This window comes from Chinchilla lanigera, unplaced genomic scaffold (assembly GCF_000276665.1).
Source record: "Chinchilla lanigera isolate Chin_1 unplaced genomic scaffold, ChiLan1.0 scaffold00027, whole genome shotgun sequence".
Lineage (NCBI taxonomy): Eukaryota > Metazoa > Chordata > Mammalia > Rodentia > Chinchillidae > Chinchilla > Chinchilla lanigera.
This window is the reverse complement of record NW_004955428.1, coordinates 1,118,865-1,127,840: the sequence shown is the minus strand read 5'-3', so window position 1 is coordinate 1,127,840 and position 8,976 is coordinate 1,118,865.

Sequence of the window (8,976 nt, the reverse complement as noted above, 5' to 3'; positions counted from 1 at the left end):
ATATATATATATATCTGGGATAACTGCACTGCTCAATTCTAGTGGTTTATTGAAAGGAACAGTTAATGCCTATTTTTTTTTTCTTTTTGACCAATTTTGCATGCTTATATCTGGTAATATGAACAACTAATTTGAAGACAACAATATGCAAGATAATAACCATTGGTGAATTCCTACCATCTTGTCTAGCTAAACTCTGTATCCTTTCTAATGTTTTGGTTTTGTTTGTTTTTATTTTTTATTCTCTTTGATGGTTTGATCAATCTTGCATTCTTACATCTGGTAGTCTGAGCAACTTAGTTGAAGATAACAATATATAATATAACAGCCACTGCTAATTCCTATCATTTCGCTCTGAAACCCTGTATCATGTTTATTGTTTTTGCTTTGTTTTATTTTTGTCTACGTTGCTGGTATTTTGATATCGTTCTTATTATTCTCTTTAAAATAAAAAAAAGATAGCCGGGCCTGGTGGCTCACGCCTGTAATCCCCGAGGCCGAGGCAGGAGGATCGTGTGAGTGCAAGACCAGCCTGGGCTACAAAGTGAGCTCAAGGCCAGCCTGAATTGCATAGTGAGACCCTGTCTCAAAAAGACAAAAATAAAAAATAAAATAAAATTTAAAAAGACTCCTTGTTATATCTGGTTTATATATTTCTTAGGAAAATAAAACTAGTCCTAAATGGTCACTGGCTCTATTAGGAATACGACCTGGGCTTCTCACTGCAGAACAGAGTTGGATTGAAGGCAAATAAAGCTGATGGAACTACAGTCCCAGTCCTCCTCATCTAATTGGACACACATTACTGACCAGATGAAGTAAGAAGAGCTCCAGCATGGGTAGATTTAGTACTTAAAAAAGTCCTACCTGGATGTGGTGATGTGTGCCTATAATCCTGCGTGCTGAGGCTGAGGCAAGACGACAGCAACTTTGAGGTTAGTGTGGGTAACATAGTGAGACCCTGCCTGAAAAGAAAAGTCCTTATGAACTCCAATGTTCAGTAATAATTATTTTGCTCCTGGGCTCTGCATGATTATTTTTTTCTAAACCATTTCTTAAACCTCAAAGTAGAAATATAAACAAAACACTTTGAGAGGTCTTTTTGAAATATTATGTATATACACTAGTATTCAGAGAGCATAGTAGATGGGGCTGGGGATTTAGCTCAGCGGCACAGCGCCTGCCTGGCAAGCGCAAGGTCGTAAGTTCCATTCTCAGTACCGGAAAAAAACAGAGAGCATAATAGATGCACTTTGGGGCCAGCTAAGCCTTGGCAAATGTTCTGTCCAGTCAACCTAATGGCAGTTTCTCATATTTTCTTCTCATATTTAAAATAGAGATAATAGGGCAAGGTATGGGGTTAATAATATCCCTTAGTTATTGCAGGCTGATCAGGTCTGCAATTTCCTGAATGAGTGCACGGTGAAGGCTAAACAAAAAGAGGCAAATGGAATGATTTCAGGGCCCCAAGAGAATCAAAGCCCTCTCACATAATTCATAATTCTCTCAGGGATAAGACCAAGACCTTCTCTGGGTAGGCCATATTTATTTGGTTATCAGAAGAAGGGAGGGGAGTACTCAAGAAGGGCAGAACCACTCAAGGACTTCTCTACGTAAGGTATGAAGTTAATCCACTGAAGAATGAGATGCCTGAGGCTATAGTTTTCATGTAGTTGAGATCTAATCGAGGTGTCCTTGGCTGTGATCTTGTCTTGTCCTTTGAGGTTTTCTGGCTTCATCCACCACTACAGGTTCTAGTAGGGATTAGTGACTCACAGAGGTTCACTTACTATGAGTCTGCCATCTCCAGATAAGGAGCCTAGGCCTTGGACAGATTCACAAGTGAACATAGAAAGCCAGTTAAATCCTGCTCAGAGCCACTTTGTAGTGGTCTCCAACAGCAAGGGATGTATCTCAGCAGGAGGGTCCTTGCCTAGCACATGTGAGGCCTTGAGTTCAATCTGTATGTAGTACTGCAAAGAAAAGGGAGGAGGGACAAATGGAAAAAAAACAAAATTAAAGGAAATGTTAGAAATTTGTTATCAAAGGCTAAAAACTTACATCAGCATCAATCAAGCATTTAAGAAATTTTACTTCCAGCCAGGCATGGTGGTGGATATCTGTATGCTCAGTACTGTGGAAGGCTGAGACAGGAGGATTGCAAGTTGAAACCCAGTCTGGGTGATTTAGCCACTTGGTGAGACCTTGTTTCAAAATTTTAAAACAAACAAAAGAAAAACAAAACAAAACAAAACAAACAAAATTTTTAAACAATAATATAGATTTAGCTCAGTGGCAAAGCGCCTGCCTGGCAAGCACAAGGTCATGAGTTAGATTCCCGGTACTGGGAAAATAAAATAATAATAATAATAAAACAATAATATAAAAGGGATGGGAATGTAGCTCAGGGTGATGGCCCTACGTTCAATACCCAGAAACATTAAATAAATAAAGAAAGAAATAATTTTCCTTCCTGCTCAAATGTATGTTTATGATACAATTGATAAGTATCACATATCATATAGAAGATGCTCCATGTTTGCTTAGTTATTGCTGCCAGATGGAATGAGGCTAAATAAACAAGAGTATTTATCAATCATTGTCCAATCTGGAGAGAAAAATGCAGTAATTTGAACTGAGAAAGTACAGTACAGAGCTGGCATGGTGGCACATGTCTATCATTCCAGCATTCAGGAGGATGAAGTAGAAGGATCATGAATTTTAAGGCCACCTGGGATACATAGTGAGTTTAAGGCTGGATTGGATTACATAGTGAGAACTGGTCTCACAAAAATAAGGGAGAGAGGGGCTGGGGATTTAGCTCAGTGGCAAAGCGCCTGCCTGGCAAGCGCAAGGTCATGAGTTCCTTCCCGGTACCGGAGAAAAAAAACCAACAACAACAAAAAAAAACAAAACAAAAATAAGGGAGAGGCCCGGGCGTGGTGGCACACGCCTGTAATCCTAGCACTTGGGAGGCTGAGGCAGGAGGATCATTGCCTGGGCTAAAAAGTGAGCTCAAGGCCAGCCTGAACTGCATGGTGAGACCCTGCCTCAAAAAGACAAAAAAAAAAAAAAAAAGGAGAGAAGGAGAAAGAGGAGGGAAAAAAAGGAGGAGGAGGAAGAGAAGGAAGAGGGAGAAAGAAAGAGAAAAGGAAATAAGTTAAGGATTGTTAACACAAACAGGGTGGTAAGGGTTTGGCTAGTACTGTACAAGATAAGGACTACAAAGGATAGGTGAACAACAGTTTATGGAGCAGCCGCACCCATAGAATTTAAATAACAAAGAGGATACCATTGGACATAGCACAACCTCAGTTCACTGGATGGCAGAGTTTTCTGAGGTGTCACCCGGTAAAACCTGTTGGAATTCACTTCCGGGAGTGCTGGAGGACACTGTTTGTGGAGAAATACCTGGCCACTAGCAAGAGGAGCCATATGCTAAGGTTCACTGGGTGCAGCCCATGATTGCAGAAACCAGCAAGAACACACTGTAACCAGAAAACGAGACTCCTTTTTCCTCCAGCATCCCCCATACTTTCTCTACTGACAAAGCTTTACAACAGGCCAGTGGCAAAGCAGAGTGTCCAGCTTTATTCCCCAGACCAGCCAGGGAAGGGCCAATTTGGCACTGAGAATGAATGCGGAATTGGCGCACAGTAGTTATGAGATTTTCTTAAATACTCATTTGAAAACTATCATCCATCAGCCTTATTCTGCATACTTAAATACAGTTTAGGCAGACAGGGAGGAAGCCATGTAGTAGACAGAAGGTCTTCAAATTCTATAGGTGAAAGGAGACTACTTAAAAATTGAAAACAAGGGGTTGAATGTCTTATCAGTAGAAGAGATTTAGTTTTTTGGTTTAAAATAAATTATTGAGGATGGAAATTTGGTAGTCTCTTGGATCTGGGGGATGTCATGGAAATAAATGAGCTATGATTAAAAACTACACTGAATGTTTAATTTTTTTAAAAAAATATTATAGTAAAAGACATATTGCCATTAATCCCTCTCAAAATACTGTTACCTTGAACACACTTATCCCATCATTCTTACTACTCTCTGAAATGGAAGTCCTCTTGTATGAGCATCTTTAGCTGTATAGTCACAGCTGCCCCCATGCCCTGAATCTATTTGAAATGTTTACTTTTCATGGTCATTTTGACTTTAGGTAAGAGCCAGAAGTCATATAGTGCCAGGTCCAGTGAATAAGGTGGATAAAAACACACCTTAATTTTTTTATAGCCTTCCTTTCCATTGGATAGCCCTGAACAGTAGCATTCACCATACTCATGATCATACCTTGTAAAGATACTCGTGAAAGAAGGCTTTCAAAACGGCTTCTGAAAGTGGTAAGACAATGGGATAAGTGTGTTCAAAGTCAGGAGTAATTTTTGAGCGGGTGGGTGTGTTGATGGCAATGTGTTTTATAGCAATAAATTTAAATTTAAGCACTTATCATATATCACACTTTCGTATTACTAGATGAATTCAGCTCTATAAATGCAGGGGCAATCATACCTAAACTTGTTTTTTGAGTCACAGGATCACTCAGCGTCCAGGGTGACCGGAAACTCTGTTAGCCCAGGCTGGCCTCCAATTTACAATCCTCCTGCCTTAGTCCAGAATGCTGGGATTACAGGCATGTGCTCCCATGCCCGACTTAATTTTAAAACATGTTACAGGCTATATGTAAAAGACTGTCAGCTATTTCTCTTTTATATTGCAGTCTATTTATTGGTATAGGAGGTTTTACGGGTGGTGGCTAGGATGCTGAAAAACAAGTATGACATGTTTAAATGAGATGACTTTAAACATTTCATTAGGAAGATGATATGCGCTGAGTTTACGAAGGAGCAAAACTCACCAATTTTTTCTCTTTTTGGTGTAATCTTTTCATACCTTTATAAAGGAATAGGTGGGTATCCCTACATGTTACAGCTAGCAAAGGGCAGTACTGTATTAGCCAGAGTCCAGTCAGGGAGAAAGAAAAATAGGTTGTTACTATTATTGTTGTTGTACAGGGGATTGAACCCAGGGCATTCACACTGAGCTACATCCCCAGCCTCTTTATTTTTTTTCTATTTGTTTGTTTGTTTGTTTGTTTTGAGACAATGTCTAACTAAATTGCTCAGGCTGCACTCAAACCTTCAGTCCTCCTGCCTCAGTATCCTGAATATTGGGATTACAGGCATCTACCATCATCCTCAGCTAAAAAATAGTTGGTTTTTTTTTTTTAAATCAGGGAAAATTTCATACAGAGAATTGGTTATTCAAGTACTATAGGACTGAAAGAAGAAAATGGAGCACTGGGGTAGCCCAGAGACAACAGCCATCCCTAGGTGTGAGGAAATAACAGAAGATACCGGGGTTAGCGCTTATCTTGGAGTAAGTCCTCTTGGACTAGGGATCAGGCCTGTGGGAGGAGCTTGCTTCCTGGCCTCCTCTGAGCGGGTGAGGAGGCTTATTCTGGGGCTACTGAAAAAAATGGGACAACACAACCAGCAACAGTAAAAAACTGAGGAAGAGATCACTTGTCCCCTCCTCTTACCTCCTAATCTATCCTCTAGGGCCTCCTAATTGAGGAATTTAACCAACTACTAACTGGCAAAGAACTCTGGAAAGGATAACCTGCACAGTCCCAGTCCTGGCCCCACAAAGCATCTGTAAAATGGTGTTGCGACACCATAGACAAATAATCCGCTAGGTAAGCGAAGAAGCATACATTACTAACTTCTTCCTCCCTTTGGGTTTTGTCTCTCCACATTAGAGCGCAGGAAGAAGTCAGCATCACTGCACAGCACAGCTGGAGGAGGCGCTACGGCGACTGCAACATTCTTACCATGCTGCAAGGTGCCCAGGACTCTCCTGACATTCAACATGGGGAAGCCACTGCAGGAACAATGTGCATGTGGACTAGCTGGCTGAGGGTAGCGGAAACTCTCTGGACTCAGCTGACAGCCAGCAGATAAGCTGGATCCAGGCCAGCGTGCCAGCAGGGAAGTCAGCGGGTGCGGGAGCCTGGAGTTTATCTTTGTGAAGCGTCACAGTCATCCTTCTTTAGTTCACTAACCCAGCCCTTCTTAAGCAGTATGCTCTTATTTTCTTTTTCATTTCTTTTCTACGTTTATGCCCTACATACCAACCCCCATCCCATCGAACTCCATGTGCTTTCTATCCTACACCCTTGCTTATAGTCACACTTATGAAATACCCGCTCTTGTTTTTTTTTTTTTTTCGTTTGTTTGTTTTCAATACTGAGGATTTAGCCCAGGGTCTTTGTACTGAGCTATATCCCTAACCCATTTTACCTATTTATTTATTTATTTTTGAGACAGGGTCTCACTAAGTTGCCAAATTGCTCAGGCTGGCCTCAAAGTTGTGATCCTCTTTCACTCAGCCTCCCAGAATGCCGGGAGTATAGGCATGCCCCACTGCACCCAGCTAGATCAGGTTTTGTTTCGTTCTCAACAAGGACAATATAACACATGTAGTGCACGCTGGCCTTGAACTCCCTGTGTCACCAAGGCTGACCTCAAATTCTCATTCTTCCCACCTCAGCCTCCTCCCAAGTGCTAGGATTACAGGCATGTGCCAGGATGCCTGCTCCATCATTCAGAAGCAGGTATGAGACATACCTTGTACATTACGTTCTCAGGAGTGGCAACAGAAATTCCTTTTTCCCTAGAATATGTTTATTTCAAAGAACTAGAAAGAAAACGTTAAAACAAGTAGAAAACTCAGATCCTATCACATTTTTGTTATTCTACTGCTACTGTGTTTTGTTTTCTTGGCGCTCTAAGGTACACTTTTACATCCAAGATTATTTACTGAAAAAGCTTTACAAAAATAGATAACTAGGGGACTGAATATGTTGTTTGTAAAGTTATGGGTATTTATCTAGAAGGTAATACTAGATAAGCTGATTATATTACCAAACTAATCAGTCTAAACATGTTAACTGTTTTTGCTAATTGAGGAAAATGAAACCAACGCTAATTGAATTATTTAAAAACAGTAGATTTTAGTGCAAGAAAATGTTATTTACTTTATAAAAAGTGCACCATGTAGTTCTGAAGGCAAATAATAATATATATTCAAGTTTGGCTTTTTATTTAAAATACTTCTCCATTTTATTTATTTTTTATAATAGTTTGCCAGGGAATAATATTTTTATCTTTTGAAAAATTTTATTTTATTTTAAAGATAACAGGAAAAAAGGACTAAAACATATTAATAAACACACAGACATACATAAAATAACATAAAAACAATAAAAGCAATATAGAATTTCAGACAAGGTGATAGGAAATTAACAATGGTTGTTCCATTACATATTATTATCTTCAAATTGGTTACTCAATAAACAAATATAGGCATGTAAGATTGATCAAACAATTAAACATTAACTGTTCCTTTCAATGAAGCAATGGAAATTAGTATTAGTAGTACCTTCGCCATCTTGTGTGTGTGTGTGTGTGTGTGTGTGTGTATATATATATATATACATATATACATATATATTCGTATTTTTCCATTCTTTCTTTTCTCTTTTCCCTCACCCTAGTCATTCTTTCCTTTTGAGCAGTGGCTTTCTACCAGGGAGTAATTTACACTCCATAAAATTCACTTTTTTAAAGTGCACAGCTTCAGGGTTTTCGTATACTCACAGAGCTGTGCAACCATTACTGTTGTTTAATTTTAGAACAGTGTCATCTCTCCTCAAAAATCCCACCAATTACATAACAGTCACTCTTCATTCCTCCCACTTTCCAAGCCTCTCTATTTTCTGTCTATATAAATTTGCCTGTTCTGGTCATTTGTCATTACTATGATGATGATGATGATGATGATGATGATGCAATATGTGGATTAAACCCAGGGGAGCTCTACCACTGAAGTACATTCCCAGCCTCTTTCATTTTATTTTGAGTCAGAGGCCAAGCTGCTCAGTCTGGGCTCCAAATTTCAATCCTCCTGCTTCAGCCTCCCAGAGTACTGGGATTTCAGGTTTGTGCCACCACACGCAGTTGAATATTCATATTATGAAGGGAATCATACATGTGGTCTTTTATACCAAGCTTATTTCATTAGCATAATGTTTTCAAGGTTGATCCATTTTATGGTGTCTATTAATACATTTTAATTTTGATTGCTAACAAAATTTTATATTTTACATGTGTTATATTTTGTTCATCTTCCATCAATTGATGGAGATTTGAGGGTTTTTGCCTATTTTTTAATAGCCCCAAACTAGAAACAACTTAAATATCCATCAGCAAAATACTTTCATTATTTTGATTATGGTGATGGATTCATAGGTTTAATTCATATTGATTCATCCAATTTAATGGTTTAAATATACATAATATATTGTGTTAATTATATGTTAATACTGTTAAAGTTTTACAATTCTTTTAAGAATAACATATTTTACATATATTAGGTTTAGCTTTTATGCTACATTTTTGTATATTTTATTAATACTTTAATGTGTGGTTTTAATTTTAAAATATTGGTACTTGCTATAATTTGACTCTGAAATGTACCCCCTGCACACAAACACACAAGCCCATATTCTAAGATTTGGTCCTCAGCCCCTGGTGTCATTGAGAGGTGGTTCCTTTAAGAAATGGAGACAAAAAAATAAAAACCACAGAAATAGGGTCTAGTGGGAACATTTAGATCACTGGGGGCATGCCCTTGAAAGGGACTGTGGGATGCTGTTCTCTTCTTTCTTTCTCTTTGCTTCCTAGCCACCATAAGGTGAGTAGCTTGTTCCACCATGTGCTCCCTGCCATGATGTGCTGCCTTGCTACAACACCAAAACTGAGGGGCCCAATTCACCATGGACAAAAACCTCTGAAATAGAGAACTCAAATCAAACTTTTCTCCTTATAAACTGATTTTTTTTCCAGATTTCTGTTAAGTAATGGGAAGCTTACTGACCTAGTATTACATTTGACAAGATTTTTT